This window comes from Lathamus discolor, chromosome 2, assembly GCF_037157495.1.
Source record: "Lathamus discolor isolate bLatDis1 chromosome 2, bLatDis1.hap1, whole genome shotgun sequence".
NCBI lineage: Eukaryota > Metazoa > Chordata > Aves > Psittaciformes > Psittacidae > Lathamus > Lathamus discolor.
In genome coordinates this window covers 152,654,469-152,679,262 of record NC_088885.1, presented here as the reverse complement: position 1 = coordinate 152,679,262, position 24,794 = coordinate 152,654,469, and the positions used below count along the sequence as shown (strand labels likewise).

The 24,794-nt window shown below is 45.0% G+C and overlaps 1 protein-coding gene across 5 annotated transcripts in view; it reads left to right on the top strand.

Annotated features, from left to right (window-relative positions):
* Positions 1-24,794, top strand: part of ST3GAL1 (ST3 beta-galactoside alpha-2,3-sialyltransferase 1) — a 74,415-nt gene that overhangs the window by 14,912 nt on the left and 34,709 nt on the right. For 3 of the 5 annotated variants that reach the window (XM_065668995.1, XM_065668996.1, XM_065668997.1), the window contains one exon: positions 5,400-5,499. The exons of the other annotated variants lie outside the window; for them this stretch is intronic. The gene's annotated coding sequence lies outside the window, so the exon portion shown is untranslated. The remainder of the gene's footprint in view (positions 1-5,399; positions 5,500-24,794) is intronic. 5 annotated transcript variants of the gene reach the window in all.

Genomic DNA, 24,794 nt, shown 5'->3' with positions numbered 1-24,794 from the left:
CCTTTATAAATGGGCTGTCACACTGAAAACTTTAGGATCAGAGCTGAATGGGCCTGCGCAGTGTACTTGAAGTATTGGCACTCCTTAGGCATCTACCGCTAAAGAGCTGACATGCAGAGGGCTTATTCTGTGAGGAAGTCACAGACACCAGAAGTTTGAAATAATGAGGACATATGGGTAGCCTTTGAGTTTGTAGTATAAAGAGACTCCAGCAGGATAAATAGCACTTATGGGCTCTTTTTTTCTTCCTTTAAGGGTTCTCCATATGATATCCCATGTTGTGCAAACATGACTGATGAGATGGTAAAACATGCCTAACTAATATTCCTAGATACTCCACTGTTTTGGATGGGGAAATGAGTGTTTAATGTTTACATGATCCTAAATATACCTGTTTATAAAAGAGAAGATGCTTCCTTTTGCTGGACAGGTAGTTTATGATATCTGAACTCTATATATGAGAGTCTTAACTAGATGGCTTTTGTTTTCCGCAACCTTGAAACCCTGCTACATGATAAGAATGAATGTGGCTCATCTACTATGGGGGTGGTGAGGCGCTGGTACATGGTGCCCAAAGAAGCTGTGGCTGCCCAATCCCTGGCAGTGTTCAAGGCCAGGTTGGACACAGGGGCTTGGAGCAATCTGCTCTAGTGGAAGGTGTCCCTGTCCATGGCAGTGGGTTGGAACTGGATGAGCTTTAAGGTCCTTTCCAACCCAAACCATTCTATGACAGGTAGTAGACATGGTTGCAACTTGTTGTAATCAGCATCTGTTTGGCCGTGTGTTGAGAGTAGATGTCCCTCAGCAGGATTTGGTAATGCTGCTTGGTAAAGAGGTGGAACGTCCTTGGATGTCCAGCTATGATGACCCTTGAACAGTGAAGGATGCATGGGTATGGGAATGCATCAGTCCACATGCACAGTAGTGCCCCATGGGATCATAGTTTGGAGGGCTGCCAGGCCCAAAATAGCTGCAGAGGTGTCACCCTTTCAAGCAGAAAACCTTGTGCACAGAGGAATTATTGCTGCCCAGGCATCTCTGTAACCTGAGGTGCCACAGGGACTGCAATTACTCTGGTACCTACCCGAGAGATGTTACTCTCATACGTCACTTGACATGGAGAATGAAGAGAGCTGCTACAACAACAGTCATCTTTTCTTCTCTAGTAGGATGAAACCTGGAGCAGCATTGTCTCTGTCTCCTCTTGGCTGCAGCACCCAGAAGGGGTATGGAGGTGTGGAAACTGTGCCTGTGCTGGGGAAGGGGGTTTTGAGTTCTCAGCGCTTCCTAACCATGAGAGCTCAGTACATTTTGTTCTCAGGCATGTCTTTATTATTCATTTCTGTGGCTTTTCAGGTGAGGAAGCACTGAGAACACTGTACTTCTGGGTGTCCTGGGTTGGCAGTGAGGACAAAATGGGTGAGGGAAAGCCATCAAATGGAGTCAGTGCTCAGAGGAGCTGGGAAAACAAACCACAAGGAAAAAAGCCTGGCTTCTGGGACTCATTTCCTTAGGAAGTACAGTGGGAGCAAAAACATGTGGCATGACTAAGATATGAAGGAAAATCATGCTTATGTTTGCAACAAGCCCTGCCTTTCAGTGCTGTGGGTAGGGCTTGGTTTCTGTGTCTCTCTGCAGGTCTCATGTGTGGCTGTCATGGGCCAATCTTGTGCATCATCGGTGGTGCTGGCTGACAGAGCTATTGGCAGAATTGATCCTGGGAATAATACATTGCTGAGACCCCATGATTTAAAAATCACCTTGCAGAAGGGTGTTCTGTGGCATTGCCAAGGGAATTGTGGCTTCATTTGCTTTGAAGAATACTTTGGTTTCTTTGAATTGGAAACAAACTGTTCACCTTATGAAATGAGAGTATGTGGAGGACGGGCATGGGGAGGGGGTAAGCAGTTCTGGAGCAGGGAGCATTTTTCTGTGTTGGGAATTTGCTGAGAGTGCAGGAGAGCAGTGTGGGATGTATCTGACTGAGCACAAGCATCTGCAATGCACGCACTACTGTCAGAGCTGGGTGTCTGTCCTCCTTTTATAGGTCACAAAGACAAATAGGTACTCTGGCATGTGATTTGTCTCATTTTAGAGGAAACATCCTAAAAACAGGCTGTGGAGGTGGGACTTCATCCCTGTTGACAGTTAAAGAAGCCTTGGTGGCTTGCTCAGGCATTGAGGTGTAACATAAGAACACATGGGTCTTGTCCCAGCATGGCTAAGAGTGAGATCCCATTAACCTCTTTGCTAGGGCTGCAAGTGCCAGAGGGTAGAAGCTGTGACATCTAAACCAAGAGAGCTAATACTGGTTTTGTGGTTTTCTTCTGTGGAGAACTGAAGCCCTGAGGCTGTGTCCGTCAGGTAAGCTGGTGAGAGGCTTTCAGAGCCCAAGCAGCACTGGGCTCTGTGCACCTCACTGAAAGTCAGTGAGAGCTGTGCCTGCAGCTTCTCTTAACCCATAAAACAAAAAACGGAAAAAAAATACATATTTTGGTGATAGTCTACTGAAAAAAACATCCAGCAGATAGGTGTTATCACTTGTAGATGAGTGTGAAAGAGAGGGAGAAGCTTCTTTATGGTTCAAAATTAACAGGATCTGCTCTTCTTTCCATAGGAAGATAAAAATGTATTACTGGCCTGATTGACTCAGAGCTGCCCCGAACCCCCAGGACTCAGATTCCTGAATCAAACCCCAGATAATCACTCATGCTAAGATGCATGGCTTAGCTGAAAACTAACCCAGCTGGTGTCTTCTGCCTCCGTACCCTCTGGATGAGAGGTCCAGACTGACCCAGGCACTTGCACGTGCAATGACTGAACGCCAAAGTGCTTGTTTTCCATGTGAGAAAACAACTGCCTCAAGTATTTAATGCTTGGCCTTGTCCCCTGTTTGAAAGGATGCTGTGAGCCCGATGCCAAAGGGCAAACGCGATTAACCTGAAATGGTTAAAGATGTCCCTGCTCATTGCAGGGGGTTGGACTGGATGAGCTTTGAAGGTCCATTCCAACCCAAACTGTTGTATGATTCTATGATTTAAGTTCCAGTGAGGTGTTGCTGCTTTGTCAAAGTCTATTTGACCTTGAAACTTGCCTCTGTGCTACAGTTTTGAGTAACCCAGAAAAGCAGGGTTCCTGATATGCCAGATATTGAACCTTCTATATGCTTTGGGTTATATTGCTGTCTCCAGAAGGCTGAGGAGGAGAAAGTCTTTTCGTTATCTGTCCTGGGTTCAGCAGTAGCAGACATTTTTCTCCTTCTTAGTAGCTGATGCAGTGCTGTGTTTTGATTTTTTTGCCTGGGAACAGAGCTGATAACGCCGATATTTTCAGTTGCTGCTCAAATATTTGGTCTGACCAAGGACTTTCTGAGCCTCATGCTCTGCCAGGGAGGAGGGGAAGCCGGGAGGAAGCAGAGACAGGACACCTGACCCAAACTGACCAAAGAGGTATTCCATACCACAGCACGTCATGCCCGGAATGTAACTGGGAGTTACCTGGAAGGACTAGGGACTGCAGGGTTGGACGAGGTATCGGTCGGTGCTCGGTCGGGTGGGGTTGGGCGACTTAATGGTTGGCTGGTGTTGAGGTGTTGTATTCTTTCCTCTTGTTATTTCCTTTATCGTTATTATCATTGGCAGTAGCAGTAGTGATTTGTGTTATACCTTAGTTACTAAACTGTTCTTATCTCAACCCATGGGAGTTGCATTCTTTTCGATTCTCCTCTCCATCCCTCGGGGAGTAGGGGGAGGGCAAAAAGGGGGGGAGTGAGTGAATGAGCTGTGTGATTTATGGTTGACTTTGTTTAAACCACGACAGTATCTTAAAGAGCCTTTCACAACTTTCTGGTGGTCTTTTGAAGCCCCAACTGCTGGTGATAGCCTGGGGATGGAACTTCTCCTCATCAGCTGTAATTTCTGTGGCAATTTCACTTTGCTCACACTGTTCAGATCCTTTTATCTGATGTTTTATAGCAGTGGATTCATGAGCTCTTTTTCAGTAGAATAGCTCTGCTGTGTATGCAAGTCACCGTTGGTATCATAACACGTTTGTCTTGAATTTGACAGCCCATTGCCCTCACACGCGTTCACTGTCATTGTGAAAAGAGTGCTTTTGTTGGCTTTGCTCACGAAGGGATGAGAGGATGTAAAAATGAATTTTCTTTAGTACAGAAACATAATTTCTGTTCTCTGCTAATAACTAAATATGCAAAAGAGTAAAGCAGGATGCGGGTCTGGGTATCGTGATCTAGTTCAAGATGTCCCTACTCATTGCAGGAAGGTGGCAATAGATGACCTGTAAAGGTCTGTTCCAACCTAAACTATGATTCTGTGATTCTATTGCTCATTCCGTAGAGAAGTAAAAGGACTGTTCTATGGTTCTATGACCACTGCCTTGCAAATGCAGCTGTGGGATGTGAAAACAAGCTCCTTGCTCAGATGATTTTGGATTGCGATTCTGCATCACACCTCTGCCGCATGGGGCTCCTCTCTGTGTGTCTCTGTGTGTTCAACTCATCCTGTTTTGAGTATGTGTGAGTCAATGGACAGCTATAGCCTTAGATACGATGTGATCTAAAATCCTTTGAGACACTGAAACCCTTGAAGGGAAGGAACAATGTTGCTGAAGAGCACACGATGTAACTGGAAAGTCTGACCACAGGAAGCCAGAAGTCTGCTAGTGACACTATTTACTTAATTGCCTAATTTGTGGCATTTAAGGAACTACCTAAAAAAGCCCCAACAAACCAAACCTAAGTTGCCTGCAGTACTTTTGAGGACTGAAATGACCGTGATGGGTGATCCTTAGGCTTTCAAAATACAGATGCTTCCAAAAAAACAAATAAAACAAACCTCTGCTGTATAGCATGTTAGCAGGCTGGGGTTTATTTTGGTAGCTTTTAAATCAAAAGTTGCATTTCAGCTTGCTGGGAATGCCAAGTCTGCTTCCCAGTGATGCTTTCCTTATTTCCAGGGTTTGTACTGAGCCTTTCAGGAATACCTGGGTTTGCACAGTCCCCTAGGTTACTCTCTGCCTACATGCAGCTTTGCATTGGGATGGTTCTCCAAGTGCTCTGGCTGCTGCTGTTTCTCAATGCCAGACCTCAGGGAGTGACAACTCCCCAACACAAAGCACTTGAGCTGTAGTTCTGTGCTTGCATTGTCGTATTCTGCATTATTTTTACCTTTATTTTCTGCCTCTGACCTGCTGCTGCTGACCAAGCTGAACGTGTGTCCTGACACAGATCTTACGCTGCCCTGAAATCTCATGCACAGGAAGCATCTGTCTGTTCCCCTGCTGTATGGGGCATTCTTTCAGCAGATTATCTCTGCTTCATTCTGCTCCGTTCTGGCAAAATGCCCTGAAAAAGTCATTTGACTAACCCAAGCTCTCTGCAGATCCAGATCACGCATCTCTCGCTGCTCTTGAGACGCAAGTGATTCCTGCTGTGTCCACCTGCTCGGAGCTGGCTGTCTTGGGAACACGGGCATTCATCAGGTTTGATTTTCACCCGTCTCATTGCTCTATCATTCATTTTCCATATAAGAACAAGTGCAAGTTCCTAGGAGAAGGTGAATCAACGTATGCTGGACTTCAGGTAGTGAGTTTGGGATGGGACTGTTAAAGATCCACTATGTGCCCACAGCATGGGGGGTAGTTTTCTCCCAAGGTTTTGCATTTTCAGGTTTTCCATTGAGAGAAAAGGGAAGTTAGCTTTGGTTTTGCAGGTGTAAGGGAAAACAAGTGTCTGTGGCTTCCTTCTGATTTTATACTGCCTTTTTTTCTTTCCTATTTGGCACAATGGCTCTGCACAGGCTTGGCAGGTACTCAGCCTTCTGCGCTTTCCTTTGTTGAGTCAACAAATCCAGCCAGAGGAGAACAGCTTAATAGCCCATAGTAATTATGTAAGCAAAATCCTGGCTAAAATATCCTCATCCCTCCAACCTGTGTATCTCCTGGGTTGGTCTCCTTTCATCCCAAAGGGGACATCTGTGTGTGTGGTAGGGTATTGGCAGTCCTTGTTATGTGTTCAAGGCCAGGTTTGATGAGGCTTTGAGCAACGTGATCTAATGGAAGGTGTCCCTGCCCATGGCAGGGGGTTGGAACTGAAGGAGCTGTAAAGGTCCCTTCCAACCCAGACAATTCTGTGGTCCTGTGCCCATGAGGCAGGTGATTTTGATGCAGTAAGAGGCGGCCACAACCACTGTGATCCTCACATCCCTGCTTAAGCATGTACCTAACGGGGCCCCTTTTAGGAAAATCAGGAGAGCCTTCAACTGGGATATCATGCCTTTTCCCAGGGTTAAAAAATAATCTACTCTGTTCCAGACAAATGGGTTTCACTTGATATTGTAGCTGCCAGTTTTAGTCTTGTGGATTATTGCTGTGTTGATAAGATTAATAATGTTGTCATGGCTATCTTAATGGTGCTTCACTGAAACGACTCCTTTTCAGGTTGGGTAGAAATGTGGGAGTCTCTCTCTTCACGTTTTGTTTTCTAACTTTCCTATTAGCAGGAGAAGCTTTGAGGTGTGATTCCAGTGGTAAGACCAGAAGGTCTATTCAAAGAATTCAAAACCTTATGATTTCTGAGGTCCAGCTGAAAGGTATTTAATGGCTGGGGCTGCTGACATGCAGCAGACCTCTCAAAGTATGCCTGCAAGGAACAAAAGCCTGTGAGAGACGTACTTATTTATTACTGTGTACACTCATAGATAATAAAGTTTAAGGTTCGCTTGAAGCCTGGGTGATAGGGACGCAATTTACACTGTTTGGCTCTTAATCATTATGATAATTCATTATACATTATCTCTAAAAGGTGTATTAAGTCCAAGCATGACAAAACCTCATATTGGGTAACTGCTGAGATCTGATGGTAATAAAACCAGCGCTAGGCTTGTTTTTGATTTTTTTGCAGCAAAGTCCTTATTTACCTATTACGAAACCATGCAATTGCTTAAAGGTGTTATTTGTCTGCTCAGTGATGAAATAAGCCCCATAGTCATATCCGTGAGGTGAGCCGGATACTTGCAAATGAGAGGTCTGAGCTTAGCAGCAGTTTGCTAATTAGTGCTGATACGGTGCCCTATAAGGAGCAGTCATTAGCAAGATGCTGTTTGGGCTGCTGGCAGTTTGCAGCCTGGATGCACAGAGCACTGGTTGCTGTGCTGTACTCAGCATCATGGAAATCCTGAAGTGATAACCCTGCTGCCAGCACGGGTGAGTAAATGCAGAGCGGAAATCCTGGTGGAGGCCAAGCAGTGCTGTTTAGTTCACAGCACGGTCTTTTCAAACTGCAAGAACTTATTTTCCCATCTGGGGCCCCTGGGCTTGACTTTCCAAACAAGAACCATTTTCTGAGCTTTTTGTTCCAGCAGAAAATCACAGAATGGTTTGGGTTGGAAAGGACCTCAAGATCGTCTAGTTCCAATCGCCCTGCCATGGGCAGGGATAAATCACCTTGCTGTTCCCTGCTGAAGCTCGCCAAAGTGCTGCAAAGCTGTAAAAAGAAATCAGGTTCTGGCTCATGCCTTATATTTAGTGTTTTGCCATTTGCCAGATTGGCTCCTTTGGTCAGCCCCATGTTCCCCATGCAGGCTGTGGCTGTGCAGGGAAGATCCCACGGTATTAGCACATGCTGCCGAGTGCAGATCCACTCCTTGTGTGTGGTTGCTCTCACTGCCTACAAGTGTGTTTCAGCTCACTGTGTGTGAGATGTCTCTCTTCCAAGTGAGTAAACCACAGATGCAACTTCCCCTGATAACCAACTTTTATGGAAAGCTTATGGCTCTCTAGGAGATCTCCTCCTCCGCTCCCACTGTGCTGCTGCTTTTCTGAAGGCAAATTAAACAGACCTATTCCTATCTGACTGAAGCCATTGAGTTACTTAAACAGATTGACCTGACTTAGGGTTATCAATTTCTTTAATGAGGTATCCTCTGCAACGTCTGCTTGGCTTTTGGCAATCCTTCTCATTAAAAGAGTTTGTTTGGGAATCTCTTTGTTCCGTGTGGAGTCACCAGCTGGTTGGCTGGGTGTGTGCCTGACCCTTTAGCCCCTAATAATGCTTTAATTTTCCTTTCTAAATCTAGCAAAGGCACAGAGAAATATAAATGTAAATTTTGGAGAGCATCTTAACTGCTGGAGAGCAGAGGTGGAGAGGGTGCTTCTTACCTGTGACTCCATGGAAATAATCGGGCTGGACAGAAGGAGTTTTAAGATGAAGATGCTGTTTCTTTCAGCCTGGATGAGATGCCTCCTCACAATGGCCTTTTAAAATGACAGCAGTGACAGATTCCAAGCAGGCTGGAGGATAACCACCTCCCACTGCAACTTCTTCATGAAGTCACTTCAGGATCACACAGTGGGTATCTGTGAAGGGCTTACCCAAAGTGTAGGAAAAGCTGCATTATCTGTGCATGGAGAAATTGATGTGTTTCTTTAGGATGAGTATGCACCAAAACTGGCTGCAATAATCTAGATTTACTCTAACAAAACTGCAGTCAGCTCTAGAGCAACTCTCCATGTCCCTTTCTTGATGTTGTTTGTCCATCTCCTAAAGCTATTAAAATGGCTAATGTTAGGGGATTGTTTTGCTTGTTTTCTTTTCCTTCAGTCACTAAATATCACTTATATATTGTACATCAGTCGGGGCCAGATCCTCCACAGGACCTCTCTGTGCATGAAGTCATGCCTTTTTTGAAGGCCTTATTCAGAGCTACATGAAGGCTACCTTTCTTGTGCTCCAGATCTTTCATCTTGAGCATACTTCACCCGAAAGTACCTCCCAAGCTTCTGCTCCCATCTAAATAAAACCCAAGCAGTACTGGATATCTTCTTTCAGGGCATAGATTATTAGTCCTGCAGGTGAGATCCTGATCAGCGCACTAAGTGGTGGGAAGGAATAAAACCTGATGCTTGTGGCTGACTTCTCTGCAAAAGCCCGTCTTGTCCACATGTGTTGGTCACAACACATACAACGTGGAGACCCCAAGGAAACACAAGCAGAAAGGAATGCCTGATGTTTAGGTGCCTGTTGTGTGCAGCCATGAGATAGATGTCAAATACTCACTCCTGCCAAGATGCATTGTGCAGGGACATCACCCCAGGTACCTCTGGGAACATTATTGTTATCATTACTATTACTACAGTTACTACTATGACTACCACTAGGTAACTCTAGGAACATTATTATTGTTATTATCATTACTGCTATTGTTATTATTACCTCTGGGCACATTATTATCCTTATTATTGTTCTTGTCCTTTTTTCCTTTAAGACAAAGTCCCTGCAGAGTCTAGGTTCCACTGTGGGAAGAGGGCTGCCAAACAGAAGGTGTTAGATACGCAGGTTTGCCCTTAGGCATCCTTGATATCTCTGCCTCTTTCCTTGAGCAGAGTCTATCAGAGCTGGCCAGGTTTAACAGGGCCCAGTTTCACCTTTGTCTTCGGCATGCTCCATGTATACTGTTAACTGGGGACAGGTTCACAATTCCAATGAAGTGTGGCTTTGCTCTTTTATCCTGGTAGAAATAAACCCAATGTAATACAGAGTTGTTGCAGAAGGAAAGCCTCCTGCTCTAGCAAATAAACTATCCCTGCTTCTGCCCCTCCTGTCTCAGACACCCAGCAGAGGCACTGACAGTATTTTAATCTCAAATGCAAAGTTAGGAGAGCAGGGCAGGGAAACCCAGGATAAATCTTGTATAATGGATACCGTCTATATAAAGACACATTCCCAGACAGAGCGAGGAGGAGGACTGTGTGTGGCTCTCAGCCTGGGGAATAGAGCGGGATGCAGGGAAGTGGGGATAATCCCATGACTCTACTGAGGACACTGCATTACAGATCCCAGCAGAGTGCTCCAACCTCCTGGCTGCGGAGCAGCTCTTGTGTGTCACAGTATTTATTACTGACTGCTATCGGATTTTTATAAACCTGATTCAGCAGAGCATTTGCATCTGCATTATTTAAGTGAGTGGGAAACCCACTCTGTCTTTATAAAGTTAGATGTGCGCCTTAGTGTCTTGCTGAGCTGGGATTAATTTAGAGGAAACAAATAGCTGCTTCCTGGCTTGGATAGTGAGCAGACGAGGGCCAGCATTTGCAACCTGATGGGATTTAGGATGTTTCATTTGAGTGCTTAATTTGAGATACCTCAGCACACAAGTTTATCAAAATATACAAGCACCCATGAGAAAAGCAGGGCTTGAACTGCAATGAACCGTATTCAGCAGCCCAAACACTAATATACACCGTGTTTTCCAAAGTGCGCAGTGCAAACTGTTGGATAATGAATGTAAAACTGTCTAGAGGGGCATGTATATTGGATGTGCAGACAGTATTATTGAGTTGTGGTCAAACTGACCACAGATAGACCTGCTTTGACTCAGATAATCGGGTAGCAGCCTGTGTGTGAGCCTCAGGAGTCTGGAGAAGGTGTTTCTTGTGTCTTAGTGTGTGTCTGACTCTGCAATCCTGTGCTGGGCCCTGAGAAATTGCCTATTAAAATCAAAGAGGTTTTTGAGTGGATGGGTTCAGACTGCATCGCTGTGGATTTTAGTTCCTTCCATTCATTTTCCTTTGATTATCAGTACAACGCTTTATTTTAGCCCAGTGTAATATTTTACTAAAGGCGCATTTGTAGCTAATAACATTTATGAACAGGCAGCTTTGACTGAAACTACATCTGAATGTCACTTAAATAATGAATGGGAATGCCATATATTCATTAAAAATTGAACAATGATAACTGTATGTCTGTTAGAGTCCCCTTTCTGATGGATGTGGCCAGCAGCCATTAAAATACAGTGGGAATTCTTGTTTGCGGGCTCACAATTGCTGATAATAACACTCTTGATAAGTATTTGCAGCTCAAGACGCTGCATTTACAAAAGAGATTCATTGTAGCTAACAGTGGCTCTGAAGATTGAAATGTTACCATCATTCAGCTCTACTTCTTTTCCGTTTCTTTCTTTGTTAAGGTCTTGTGTGTGTAAAGAAAAGATTTCACTGCCCTATCAGTCTGTAGAGTTGGTTTTCTGCGGCCTGCTATAAGCTGCTGACTTTAACTATTAGCCAGTATCCCCACTGGTTTAAAGGGGGGGGGGGGAGGGATGGATAAATCTACTTTTCATCCTATTTTAACCCAGGGGGTTTGTAGAATTTGGAAATGGAAGTTGGGCCATCGAGTCTATTTTCTACACCCCTTTGCTCATTCTTCAAAGCCTTCATGTTTCTGGGCTTTTTAATGCCTATGGATGCATTGCTGCTACTGCTGTTTTCTCCAGCTCAGTGATGGGTGGATGTCACTAGGCTGTAACAAGGAGCCTGATGCGGCACTTTGAAGTTAGAGGAAAATAAGGAAAAATCCTCTTAATAGCATCTATCCCAGGAAGTGACTTTCCTTAGCTTACAGTAAATATGTGGTACCTCAAACAATTCATTACCTAAAGTCTTGTAACTCTTTGCCTGCCCTACAAGGCTGACCCAGTCATGGCAGTGTAGTACAGTGGCTGAGAGGGCTGGCAGATTTATAGTCTTCACTTTGACCTTGAAAAGGTCACTTAATAGAGCTTTTCCTTTCTTGTCCACTGTGCAGGGGAAGGTTTATCTGAGCAAAAAGTGCTTGCTAAGCATCAGTAAAGCAGTGACTGTGCCAGGACCCTGGGTTTTATCTCTCAAGCCTGGTCAAATAAAAGGTATTAAGTTGGTCTTCTGAAGAAATAGATCTATGAAAGAATCCTGTAGGGTTGGATTTTCGACTGGCACGGAGTGCTGGAGTTCTTCTGAAGGATTTGGCAAGCTGTTCGCATTCAGTTTTCCTTCTGTCATCAAGGATATAGTCTGTTGACTTTGCTGATTCTTCCCCCCATTCCTGTGTTCAGTTCCGATCTGGCAGCAGGAGCTGGAAGGCTCACATCCTCGTGCATTAAACAGGATGCAGCGCCTAATTATTATCTTGATTAAATTTTGTGATTAAGTGGTCTGTAATTGTCTGTAGGCTCAGACTTCCCAAGATATTACTCAGAGCTGCTTTGACTGATCATCTGGTCAGGGTTGAGGTGGCACTGCGTTGATTAAATCTTACTTTAAGGGGAAATGGCACACATCTCTGCATGTGCTTAAGCTCTGTGGAATCGTGTTACATTTCTCTAGGCTGAGCATTATATAAAAGTCTATCAAGTGCAGGCTAGATAGGTGATAAATGTTGAGAATATCTCTCTAGAGAGATGTATGTGTAAAATATATTAATGACTCCTTGTTAAATTTCAGACGACTGGAAATTTGTCAGGAATCTGGTATTTTTCTAAGTATGTACAAAAACCAGAGAAAATAAATATAGGATAGGATCATAACCTCCCCGTGATGACTAAAGCTGTGGCATTTTTAAAGCTAAGGAAGAAGCAATTTTAGGGTGATTAAATTGAAATCTCAGTCTTTCTCTGACCTCTCGGAAGAAAGCATCTGTGTGTTTTAAATTTTGATATTTGGCATATTGATAACTAAAAATAATAATAAGAAAGCAATTCTCCCTATAACAAAGAAAGGTCAGGCAGGTAGTCAGATGATGTTTTTCAAGCTCGGTGCAACTTGGACTTAAAGACCCAAATATCACCCAGCAATAACAGTGTGGAGATGAAATCCACTTGGATAAAAAGTACAGGGCAATGTGACTTGACAGGCTGAGTCCTAAAGGGCAGCAGTCTTGGATCTAATAGTCTTTCTCATTTTGAATAATTGCTGTGCAACACAGAATCAAATATTTATTGCTGAGTACAGGCACATTTGCTTTCCCTGGTGACCCTCTTATAAGCAAATGTGCAATACGATTTTATTACCTGGAGTGCATTTCACACAAGCTGTTTGCTTTACAGAATTAAATAAACCCGGACAATGGACAGTCAATACTATTGTTTTGCCTTCTTGCATTTAAATGCTGTCTCCTAGACAGTTCAATAGCAAGTCAAAAGAGATAACAGTCCTGTCTAAATGATTCACGCAGAGAAATCTGCCTTTGTGGAAAAGCTCCCTAGAGCACCAAAATCATGGGATTGCTTCTCTGTAGACAAAGCATGAAGTGTGCTGCCTTCATGTGAGCAGACCATTGTGATTGACTAGTGGGGATTAGGTTGATTGGAGAAATCTTAGCCAAAAATATTGTTTCCAAACTGGAGCATCCGGGCAGTGGTGAAGCTTTGATTTTGCTGCCAGTGCAGTGTCTGAAGGGTGAAACCATATTTGTAGCTGGAAGAGCTTCTGGGAGACATTTGTACCCACACCATAAATGTTTTTCAGAGCACAGGAAAAGGACATCTTGGAGCAGCATTTGCCTTGGGAGGGACTGTGACCACTCCTGCCTTTGGGCAAAGCCTGCGATGAGCCCAGTATCTCTTCAAGTGAATGAGAAATAAAGGCATGTGGTGCCTGGCTTGTCATGCTGACAGCATATTGCACCGTTGTGAAGAGATCTTAGGAGCCACTTGAAGTGCCAACTAGTGCCTTATTTGTTGTGCTAATATATTCATTCAGTGTTGACTCTCCCTTGATAGGAGAAAACTAGACTAAGCAGAGTCAGAAAGGTTAATGTGTTTGGTCTTTTTCTTTCTATCAGCTTTATGACACAAGAGGGCTAAGGCATCACAAGGCAAGGAGCAGGGCCTTTGTTGTCTTCATGAAAGCTTGAGAGCTCCACTCAGAGATACAGATCCAGCACAACCCCTAAACTCAATTGTAATTGTTCATATTCAGACACACGCTGGTGGTGTTCTCAACCCCCAACACTATGCTTTGTACAGTGTTAAGGTTAAGTCGAAAGGAAGCACTATAAAATTTCTATTGGATGTGATTGATAGCACTGCATGGAAGCAAGAGTAAATTCTGAAATGCTGATTTATCATTCCAACACCAGCAGTTGGATGTTTTATGAGACTTGAACTAAGGATTATAAACACTGGATGACAGGCACAGTGGGACTGGCTGTTCAGACTATACTAACAGCCTATCTAGTTATTGACAATCAGCACTGAACAGCAGAGAGAAGCCATCCAAACGCTGCAAGAAGTCCTCAGTGTTACAGATCTGTTGGTGGTGAAGGGATGAAATGGATGCCAAGCCCAATCAGGGTATTCTGGAGGGGTTCTTCCTCTGCATGGTCTGGGATCAAGCTTCCAGCTCCATGAAGCAGCACAGGGCACAGAGTCATAGCCATAGTGGACCATTTTTTGAGAGCCTAAGCCCAGGTGTGGAGCAACAGGTTTTGTCTTGATCAAAGGCAGGTGGGAGGAGATGTGTCATCTCAGCACTCCGAGTGTGTGATCTGGCAGAAGAATCTTCACTACTAAAATGTTCTTTGTAATCATTTGTGGGATAAATAAATTGCAAGCATCACACACAGAGAAATGGAATGGAAGTTACAGTAAAGGGGACTGTAACAAGAGGACTTTCTCCTTCAAAACATTGTGTTATTGGTGACCCGGCCTTCTGAGATGAAACTTTTGGCAAGAGTTTGATTTGAAGAACTTTTCTTATTCACTCAGAAGCTCCTGCTCATGCCAACTCAGTAATGTGCTGTTGAGACAGGTAGACAGGGCTGCCTGCCAAAAATAAGCAGGTATTATGCAATAAGCTTAGTTATGTTAATAATTAAAAGATGGACGTACCATTTATTATCTGCTTTCAAATCCAAGTCAGCAATTATACTGATGATTACAGGTTTGGGTTTTTTTCTCTCATGAAGGGAAATGTGGTGAAGGGCAGAACTCAGAATTTAGTGTTCTGCCTTTGATTCCTCTTTGCAGCTTGGTAATTGATGAAAGATGCTGGCACATGTTGTTAGAAGCTTTTCTGTTGGCTTTGTGTTTTGAACCAGGTCTGACAAGGCACATCAAGAGTCCTTCACAGGGCCCTTGCTCTAGCTAGAACAAGATCCTTCTTGCAGGACCTGCTTCTGGAGTTCTCATTGAAGGGAACGGAGTAGATCTAGAGAGAAAGTGCCTGTCCCCGTTATGTTGCTTTGTATTTATTTGTCCCTATTCTGCTGTATATCGGAGCTGATCCGCACTTAATGTTCGCTGTTATAAACAGAGGCAATCTTTAAATTAATCCTGAATTTTTCAGACAGGGACTTCAGGTAAAAGCAGCTGGTGGGAATCATTTGGAAGGCTCAGCTGGCTTCACGGGAACTTGGAGCAGGCTCAAAATACACTGACAGGTCCAGCAGTGAAAAAAATCTCTGTGGTTGTTGTCACCTAATGTATCCTTCCCCTGCGCTCCGGGTTATTCACCTTGCCTCTCCTTAGGCGCTTCATTTTCGTGTTCGCATTAGGAGCCCAGTAAATGAGAAGGAGAATGTATCGGGTCTGTGTGGCAAGGCTTTGGTAGCAGGGGGCCTTCTGCGAGGAGCTGCCAGAAGCATCCCCCAGGTCTGCTAGAACCAACATCAGCCAACTGCAGGATGGATCCACTGCTGGCCGAGGCTGAGCCTGTCAGTGATGGTGGTAGTCCCTCTGGGATAATGTATTTAAGTGGGAAGCCCACACTGGAGCAGGCTCCTGGCAGGACCTGCGGCCCCATGGAGAGTGGAGCCTGCACTTGGAGTAGTCTATTCCTGACATACTGCACCATGTGGAAGGACCACATTGGACCAGCTCATGGAGGACTGTCTCCTCCTGGAGGGACCCATGCTGGAGCAGGGGAAGAGTGTGAGGAGTCCTCCCTGAGGAGGAAGGAGAGACAGAAACACATGGGATGAACTGACCACAACCCCCATTCTCTGTCCCCTTGTGCTGCTGGAAAGAGGTAGAGGAAATCAGGATTGGAGCCTTGGAAGAAGGGAGGGGTGAGGTTAGGGTTTAGTTTTTATTTCTCATTACCCTACTCTGATTTGATTGGCAATAAATTAAACTGATTTCCCCATGTCAAGTCTGTTTTGCCTGTGACAGTAACTGGTGCATGATCTCTCCCTGTCCTTATCTCAACCCAGAGCCTTTCACTGTATTTTCTTTCCCCTGTTGAGCTGAGGGCAGTGACAAAGCAGCTTTGATGGGCACTTGGTGTCCAGCCAGGGTCAAACCACCGCAGCAAGGCTCCCCACATTGCCAATGGAGGGAACAAGCCCCATGGTTGCTCAGTGGATGAATTTAACTTTGAAATTGCAAGTATGAGTTGAAAGGGTGGGATCAAGGTGTGTGTCCTAGCTGTCGTCCCAGCTGTTTGTGGGGAGCAACCCAAGAGCTTATCCACCTCCATTCACCTGCTCCATCATCCCTAGGTGACTTGGATTGCCCTCTGCCTAAGGAACCTGTGGGTAATGTCATACTAAGCACTTACAACCCTGCAGCCTCAGTGACCATGGCGTTGTTCAAATCTGAGGAGCAGATGCATTTACTGTGAGGGGGGTGAGGCATTGGCACAGGTTGCTCAGAGAAGTGGCAAATGCTATATCCCTGGCAGTGTTCAAAGGCAGGCTGGACAGAGCCGTGGGTGACGTGGTCTTGTGTGAGGCACTCCTGACCATGGCAGGGGGGTTGGAACTGGATGATCTTAAGGTCCTTTCCAACCCAAGCTATTCTATTATTCTATGTGGCTTCTCTGCCCTAGAGCAAGGCAATATGTGAAATCTGGGCTTGTATGCCCACATGGACAGGCATAGCTAGAAAGCAAACAAATAAAAACCTTGAATTGATAAGATGTACCCCTGTCACACTCAAAAAATGATCCTGAATAGGTTAGGTGACAATAACAAGGTGGGTGACAATAACACAGTGTCTCCAAGGTGCAGGTAGAAGCAGCAGGTAACTGTGGTGGCTGGTGCCAGGCAAACCAGCACTGCTGCTGCCGGAGGGCCCTGCAGCCCTTTGCAGGCACTGGCACAGCTGGTAGTGCTCGCTCTGTCTGTGGTTTACTGTATCTCATAAAGAGTTCCACATGCGTTTCCCCCTCCTCTCTCCCTCCTTGCCTTTAAACAGATGGCACTGAAGGACTTTGCTTTTTTTTCCTCCAGTCTTAGGCTCTCGCTGCCTCTCGGCATGTCACAGGCGATGTCCCTGACAGCTGACCGCTGCGCCAGCAAGCTTTTCCCTTGTCCAGAACCCAATCTGTTACAAGGCTGCCTAATAACCCCCTCCTTCTGCTGCAGGCACAAAGCACCCACCCCAAACGGCTGCTCTGCTTGAGCATCAGGGAAGGAGCACATAGAGACTTGGCAGAGGTCTATGGGAACAGCAGCCAGCTCCATCTTAAACTAATTCTTACCCCTGCCAGGGACAGCTGCCTAACAACTGCTTGGAGGCTTAAACACAGCCCTGAAAAAGAGGTGTGAAGGGGGCTGCAAAGGGCAAAGTAACATTTCTGTTATTGTCCCAACCTAAATGATTTAACTTTGAAATACTGAATGCAGTGGGAAAGGCAAGGAGTTGTGTCAGGAGCAGGGGATGTATGTTGCATCTCTGCCTCAAGCTCTGTAAGGGTGATAAAGATGGATGGCTGCAGGCTCGGTTACCCCTTCTCCATGTATAAAGCAGAGCTGGCAGCTGCGTGTCTTGTGCACGGTGGTGTTTGGAGGGATTACAGTAAAAAAGGCTTGTGGTAAAGAGTTGTCCTGGGGGTCGAACCGGCTCCTTATGTGCCACCTTCTCCTCTTGGTTTGGTCCCAGGTTAATCGTCCTGCAGCAAACCAGCCTCAGTGGGTCAGGAGGTGACAACAGCAGTGATGATAAGTTCTGTGACACCTTCCCAGTGCACTTCAAAAGTGATACTGAAGCCCTGTCTTTGGGGGTGAGCGATGTCTGTGTATGAGTGTGACAAAAGGTGCTGTCAGCCAAAGCTGGATGTTGCTGAAAATGGGTAAATTAGGGGTTTCTCACTCTGAGGAACAGCAATCCTGAGGGATTTTGCTCTGGCTTCGTGGGGGTGATGGGTGGCTAAAACTGTGGAAACCAGTAAGGGGCGGATGCTCAGTATCTGTGGGACCTTAGAGCCCAAATGAAAGCACTGTGTGCTTTGTTTGTCACCGTGCAGCCTCAAACGCCACCCGGATTTTGTCACTTCGAGTCTGGCATTGCCAGGGATTTATTGTATTTTTCTTAATTTTATTTTAATTCTTGACTGTCTGGGACTATTGGTGTCTTTCTTTTGCTTGCTCATCAGGAAGACAGCTCCCTCTTAATTTCTTAATTAGCTTGGTATTTCTACAGTCATTTAAAGATGTCTGGCCAATTTGAAGCAACGTGCAATACTTGTCAAGCCAACTTTACACATCAGGGCTAGGTAGCCTGGGGACAGGAGGACGTTGCATGCCAGTGTGCACTCTCACAAAGCCATGTTTTCTGGGCTTGGGGCAGGTATTGCCTGCAGGAACCTCATCTGCATATGGGGGAATGTTGCTGACGGGCATCTGGGCAGCAAAGGGGTTTTATCCTCCCCGGGACCACTGGTGGGGCTGCAGAAACTTCTTCATTCCCTTTGTCTGCTGTGACGATGCTATGGAGCCCGGCCACTAAATGTGGAGCTCACCCCCATTGTTTATGTAAAGCTGATTTTATCCTGCCTGTGTTGAGCAACTTGAGCTGAAAATCATGTTTTGCCCGGCCAGTGCTATGCAGCTCCAGCCCTTTGCAAAGGATGAGTTGGAGAGAGCACCAGTAATACCCTAGGGCCTGTAGTGATAGATCAAGGAGTAATGGTTTTAAACTAGAAGAGGTTAGGTTCAGACTAGATATAAGAAAGCAATTCTCCACTGTGAGGGTGGTGAAACACTGGAACAGGTTGGTAGATGCCCCATCCCTGGAAGCATTCAAGGCCAGGTTGGACAGGGCTCTGTGCAACCTCATCTACTTGAAGATTGTCCCTGCTCATTGCAGGGGGGTTGGACTAAATGAGCTTTGAAGGTCTCTTCCAACCCAAACTATTCTGTGATTCTAATACAAGCCGTGGGGAGGAAGAGGGGCAATATCCCTCTCATTTGTTTTGGCTCCTGCTATAGAAAAGGGTTTTATCACAGTGGGAGGTTGGGTTGGTTCAGACCAGCAGAATTTTGTGCAATGTATAGGTCCTTGCATGCCCCCTACCTCCTTGCACACAGCAACATGACCCATACAAGGGGTTAATTCCAACTGTAAGCCCTGTCAGCAGGGCAGTAAACCTGTTCCTACACCCTTCCTGCCCCCAGCTAATCCAGGCAAATCTTCTTTCCTAGTGCCTTCTCCTCTTTCTTCCTCTACCTTGGGGTGAAAAGGTGAGGACAAAGGAAAGTTACAGAAACGCTTTAACCGTTTGGGTATGTGCAAAAGAGCAAAATCAGTTTTCTTAGGTAAAGCATAGCCCCTGCTGTCCCTACGGGCTATGTGTATGTGGCTGTGTGCAGTTTGTTCAGCCTAGTCCCCCTCCCCACCTGGCCCAGTGCATCCCAGGACTTTCCCTATCATTCCCAGCATAGCGTCATGGCCTGTAAATGAGGGATGGGATCACAGGCTGAAGCTGTTTCCCAGGCCATCTGTATCTGGAACCTGGGGGACATTATTTCTCAGGTTGTTCACCCTGGAGAAGTCTCGGGGAACATTATTGCTGTCTACAACTGCCTGAAAGGAGGTTGTAGTGAGGTGGGGTTGGTCTCTTCTCCCAAGTAACAAGCAATGGTTTGGGAGGAAATGGCCTCAAGTTGCCCAGGGGAGGTTTAGATTGGATATTAGGAGCAATTTCTTCCTTGAAGGGGTTGTCAAGCATTGGAACAGACTGCCCAGGGAAGTGGATGAGTCACCTGGAGGTATTTAAAAGGTGTATAGATGCGGCACTGAGGGACATGGTTTAGTGGTTGACTTGGCCGTGGTAGGTTAATGGTTGGACTCAATGATCTTAAAGGTCTTTTCCAACCTAAATGACTCTATATTGCATGATTCTATGATTCTTGTACCCCTACATGGCTGTGCAAGCCAGGGTGCAGCTTCAGCACACGTGGATACTCACAGACGCTACAAGGCGATGCTCTGAGGCTTTTCCAAAGAGTCTGGTTTTGATTCAGGGCTGAAAGGTTCACAGCATAGTGCTATATCTGAATGCTGGTCTTGCTTCAATTTCTTTCTTTAACACTGTTAATTAAAAGAGAGTTTGGGGAAGGGCTTTTTTTAGCTGTTTTCTAAGCAAGGGATGGTTTTAAATCACTCAGCAAGGCAGGAGAATTTCCTTTACAGGCTGTTTTCAGATGGAGTTAGACAAACATATTAAAACAGTCACATGTAACTGGTTGATGCCTTCTATGCGTAGGAGGAAACCTCTCAGCACCTCACCCAGCTATGAACGAATGTCCAGAACTAAAGCCAAACCACCTCAGTTTCGGGTGTCAGGCAGGAGCTGCACCTCACTGGATGGCTGCCTGAGAAGTAAGCACTCCTCTCCTTGGCTGCCTTTCTGGCTGACAGTAGCTCTGTGAACAGAGATGACTGTATGTATTTGTAAATCTTGAAGTCTTTTTCCTTCCGTATGCCATTTGCTGTCACTGTGAGCCCTGTTGCCATCTCTCTCCCACACTTCCCTCACTGTTATACAAATCAGTGATGCACCAAATCTGCCATGCACGTAAATCAGAGCAGGGTCAATGAAATTCAGAAGAGAGAAATACAAGAGGCTGTAAAATGAGAGCCATTTACATCAGCTGCAAGTTTGGAAACATCTCTGCAGCAGCGATGCCAGTCACAGGGAACTTGATCTTCTAAACAAAGACCTAGGAGTGATCCATCAGTCTGTTGAGGCACAGGATGCCCCGGTTTCCACCATCTTTTCCTGAGGATGCGAACACCCCAGCAACAGCAACTACCATGTTCTGTTCAACGTTCCCCTTTTAGAGCATCTTAAAAACAGCGATGCCCTTCAGCTGACGCGACAGCTCCTCCATAAGAAGTCATAGGTCAGTTCTCCTCTGGGAATGTTTAAGCTGTATTCGTAGTGACTTCCCCTTGGATGCAGTCGTTATTTTTCAGCGTTCACTTTATGGGGTTTTTTTTTAAGAAAGAGGGATGTAATAAAAGCGATTACAAACTCATCCTACCCGGTTTAAAGCCAAGGGCAACAGTGTATTTTAAAGAGTCTCTTGGTGTACAGTTCCTGGCAAATCCTTGAGAGGCTTTAATTAAAGGTGAAATGACCTAATAAAGGCAAAACACAAATAAAAATGCTGTAGCTTCCACTTACAAAGCAAACTTTCTGACACAAATTGGTGGCTCATTTAAAAGAAAACCCAGAGCCCCAGGGCTCTGCTGCCTGCAGTCAGTGGGGACTGTTAGCCTTTAACATTGTGCCCATTAAAACTTGCCAGGAGCTTTATTGCTAGAGTAAGTGGTGATATTTGTGTAAGTCCTGTTTTAAAAGTTACAGAGTGGGAACAAGATCCTGCATTCACTGCAACAGTAGTATGCACAAAAGCTTGCAACAGAAAGAAAAAGCTTCCCTGTCCCACCAAAACTGGAGGGATGTTTCAGATAGAGAAAGGATGTTTCAGACAGAGAAAAGATATTGCAATAAATGTGGGATCCCATTCTCAGTGTTTGAAAGGAAGAGGTGATCTTGAACCAGAAAACAGAATTTAGCTTTAGATATTGCTGCTCTGTGGGGTTTGTGCTGCCACAGTGCTGTTATGGTCACTTAAGGATAGTGACCCCAAGGTTGAAGATGTGGTCTGTGACCAACACCAAACAGCCCATGTAGGACTGGTGTTAATTTTTCGTTGATGCAGGATTAAAAGTTCTTAGTTTATAATGTACCACCAACCGGGCAGATGTTGGGAATTATTGTTGGGGAAAAGTAAGCAGCACAGGCTTTCCTGTCTTGGTTTGATAATCAGAGCCTAAGAATCTGAAGGGGGCCTATAGGGATGCTGGGGAGGGACTCTTCAGCAGGGACTGTAGTGACAGGACAAGGGGTAAGGGGTTAAAACTTAAACAGGGGAAGTTTAGGTTGGGTATAAGGAGGAAATTCTTTCCTGTTAGGGTGGTGAGGCACTGGAATGGGTTGCCCAGGGAGGTTGTGAGTGCTCCATCCCTGGCAGTGTTCAAGGCCAGGTCGGATGAGGCCTTGTGTGGGATGGTTTAGTGTGAGGTGTCCCTTCCCATGGCAGGGGGGTTGGAACTGGGTGATCTTGAGGTCCTTTCCAACCCTAACTGTTCTATGATTCTATGATTCTATCTTCCCTGTTCCACTCTTCGTCTTATGTAGAAGAGTAAATCCAGACTGATGTTTCCAGCATCTGGCCTGCTATGACCTGGTATACTAGGTAGGATGTGGTTGGCAGCACTGCAGAGTGCAAGACCAAAGTAATATCGAATGGATCATTGCTTGCTTGTGTTAAAACACCTGATTTTACAAAATCAATGGTTGATAGTATTGATGACTTTTTAGAATTGAAAATTTTAGCACTAAATAAATTAAACCCTTCCTCTGGTATTTATTCCTGTATGGATGAATGATAGTTTGAATTTCTCTTTGAACCAGAAAGCCTTTAAATATTCAAGGATTGCTGGCTACCTTAGCAGTCTCTCTTTTTATGTTTGAACAATCTAAGTAAGACAAGTGGAAAAGATACCACAGTTTTGTGCATGTGTGCATGTGTTTCTTCAGCATTCAATTATCAGCATCCACATAACTCAGTATTAACATTTTTAATGTACTTCAGGATGCCCAGTCCAACAGCTGTGTGTGCAGCTCTGATGTATGCAAATCCATTTTGCACGCAGCTCTTGACATATTTTCATATTCAGGATTATGGGAAGACTTTTCTGTGCCCCTCTGATGTGTGCTAATCTTTGTTTCTCCAAAACCACGTTGAAAGTCCAGACAAAAAGACAAGATATCTTCCTCACTGAAATGCTGTGGGTTTTTTCTGTACCCAGGGTACCACATAGTGTAAAGCAAAACTCCCACTGGTAGGGTACCAAAGGGCCATACTCATACTGCCTGCCCTGGGCAGCTATTTCTGTCCTCTGGGTATTAGAGACAACCTAAGATCTGATAGTCTTCTGGATAAAAGGCAGTCTGAACCATTCATTTCTTTCTTGACTGCTAACACCTTTGTAGATGTAGGACAAAAGCTGGAATGGGAACATCACCATATGCACTGAGGCAGGGTGACACCTGGGCTGGGAGCTAGAGCACACAGTGCATTTGAATCCAAATAGGTCAAGTACTCCTGTTAGCGATGTATAAGTGAACAATCAAAGTAGGTGGCTTGTGGCTTTGTAATTCTGGCTTGTAGCACAGTATATTAATTATCAAATGTGTAACTTGTATCTGTGATATATTATTAATGTATTATTGATATTATAAACTTACTGTGGCTGCCAAACTCTCCCAAGTGTGAACAATAAATGGAAAACATTAAGTATTATTTTTCCTTGTCCTAGCTTGCCCCAACTGCCAGGTCCAGACTAGGCACAGATGCTAAAACACCTCTGAATTTAATTGCGGGCAGTTTGACACCTTTGTAGCACCAGAAAGACTAAACATAAATCCCAGGTAAATGAAGGAGAAAATCCCTGTGGTGTCATTAAACCTTCTCCAGAGTGGATTCAGTCTGCCTGATGAATAAATGTTTAATGCAGAGCCGTATCAGTCGGTGTCATCGACTGTAAGAGAAACGCTGTTGGTTTAATGAGGAGCCCATCAGTGTGAACTCCAGTTAACAACCTCACATTGCCAACAGCTGCTTGGTATTGCTTCAGGGCAGGAATCCCAGCAAAGAGAGTCGGAGATGCTCACATGGGCACAGAAATATGTTCCCAAGATTTTAGGGATTATTGACAATGCCATCAATATTATCATTATCATCTACTCTTTCTCTTCATTTAGAATTATAATGCCATGAAGGTCCCTGCAGTGTGCTAATCACTCTCTTAATATCAGAAATCACAGCTCCTTACAACATATCCTTTGAAGTCTGTTCCATGTGAACTACTGTACTTATAGTCATATGTTTCCCTGCAGTTTTATCCAAGAAATTGGTGAATGTTTTTGAGCTGCATGCTCAGAGACAGTCTAGAAAAGTGCCTGCTGTCAATGTGATTGAGTTCTGTCCTGTTGGGTTTGTGTGGCAACGTTTTGGTAACATGGGGAAGGCTTCTGTGAGAAGCTGATAGAAGCTTACCCTGTGTCTGATAGGCCCAGTGCCAGTCAGCTCCAAGATGGACTCACCACTGGCCAAGTGTGGTATAACCCTGCAGGCAGCTAAACACCACACAGCCTTTCACTTGCTTTCCACCCAGGGAAAGGGCACAGGGGAGATTATTAGAATAAAGGTAAAACTTGTGGGTTGAGTTAAAGACAGTTTAATATGACAGAAAAAGAAGGACAGCTAATAATGATAAAGGGATATACAGAACCAATGATGCACAATGCATTTGCTTACCACTTGCTGACTGGTGCCCAGCAGTCCCCAAGCAGTGGGCCACCACTGCCCAGCGAACTCCCCCAGTTTTACTGTTCACCATAGCAGCATATAGTGTGGGATACCCTTTTGGCCAATATGGCCAATATGGGCTGTGTCCCCTCTGAGCTTCTTGTGCCCTTCCATCCTCCTTGCTGGCAGGGCATGAGAAGCTGAGAAGTCCTTGACTTAGTGTGAGCACTGCTCAGCAACAACTGAAACATCAATGTGTTACTGACATTACGCTCCTAAACTCAAAGCACAGCGCTGTGCCAGATATTAGGAAGAAAATTAACTCTGACCCAGCTGAAACCAGCATACCATGTCCAAGCCAGTCAACAGCAGTGGTAGTGCGCAGAGGAAGAGACCCACACTGGAGCAGTCT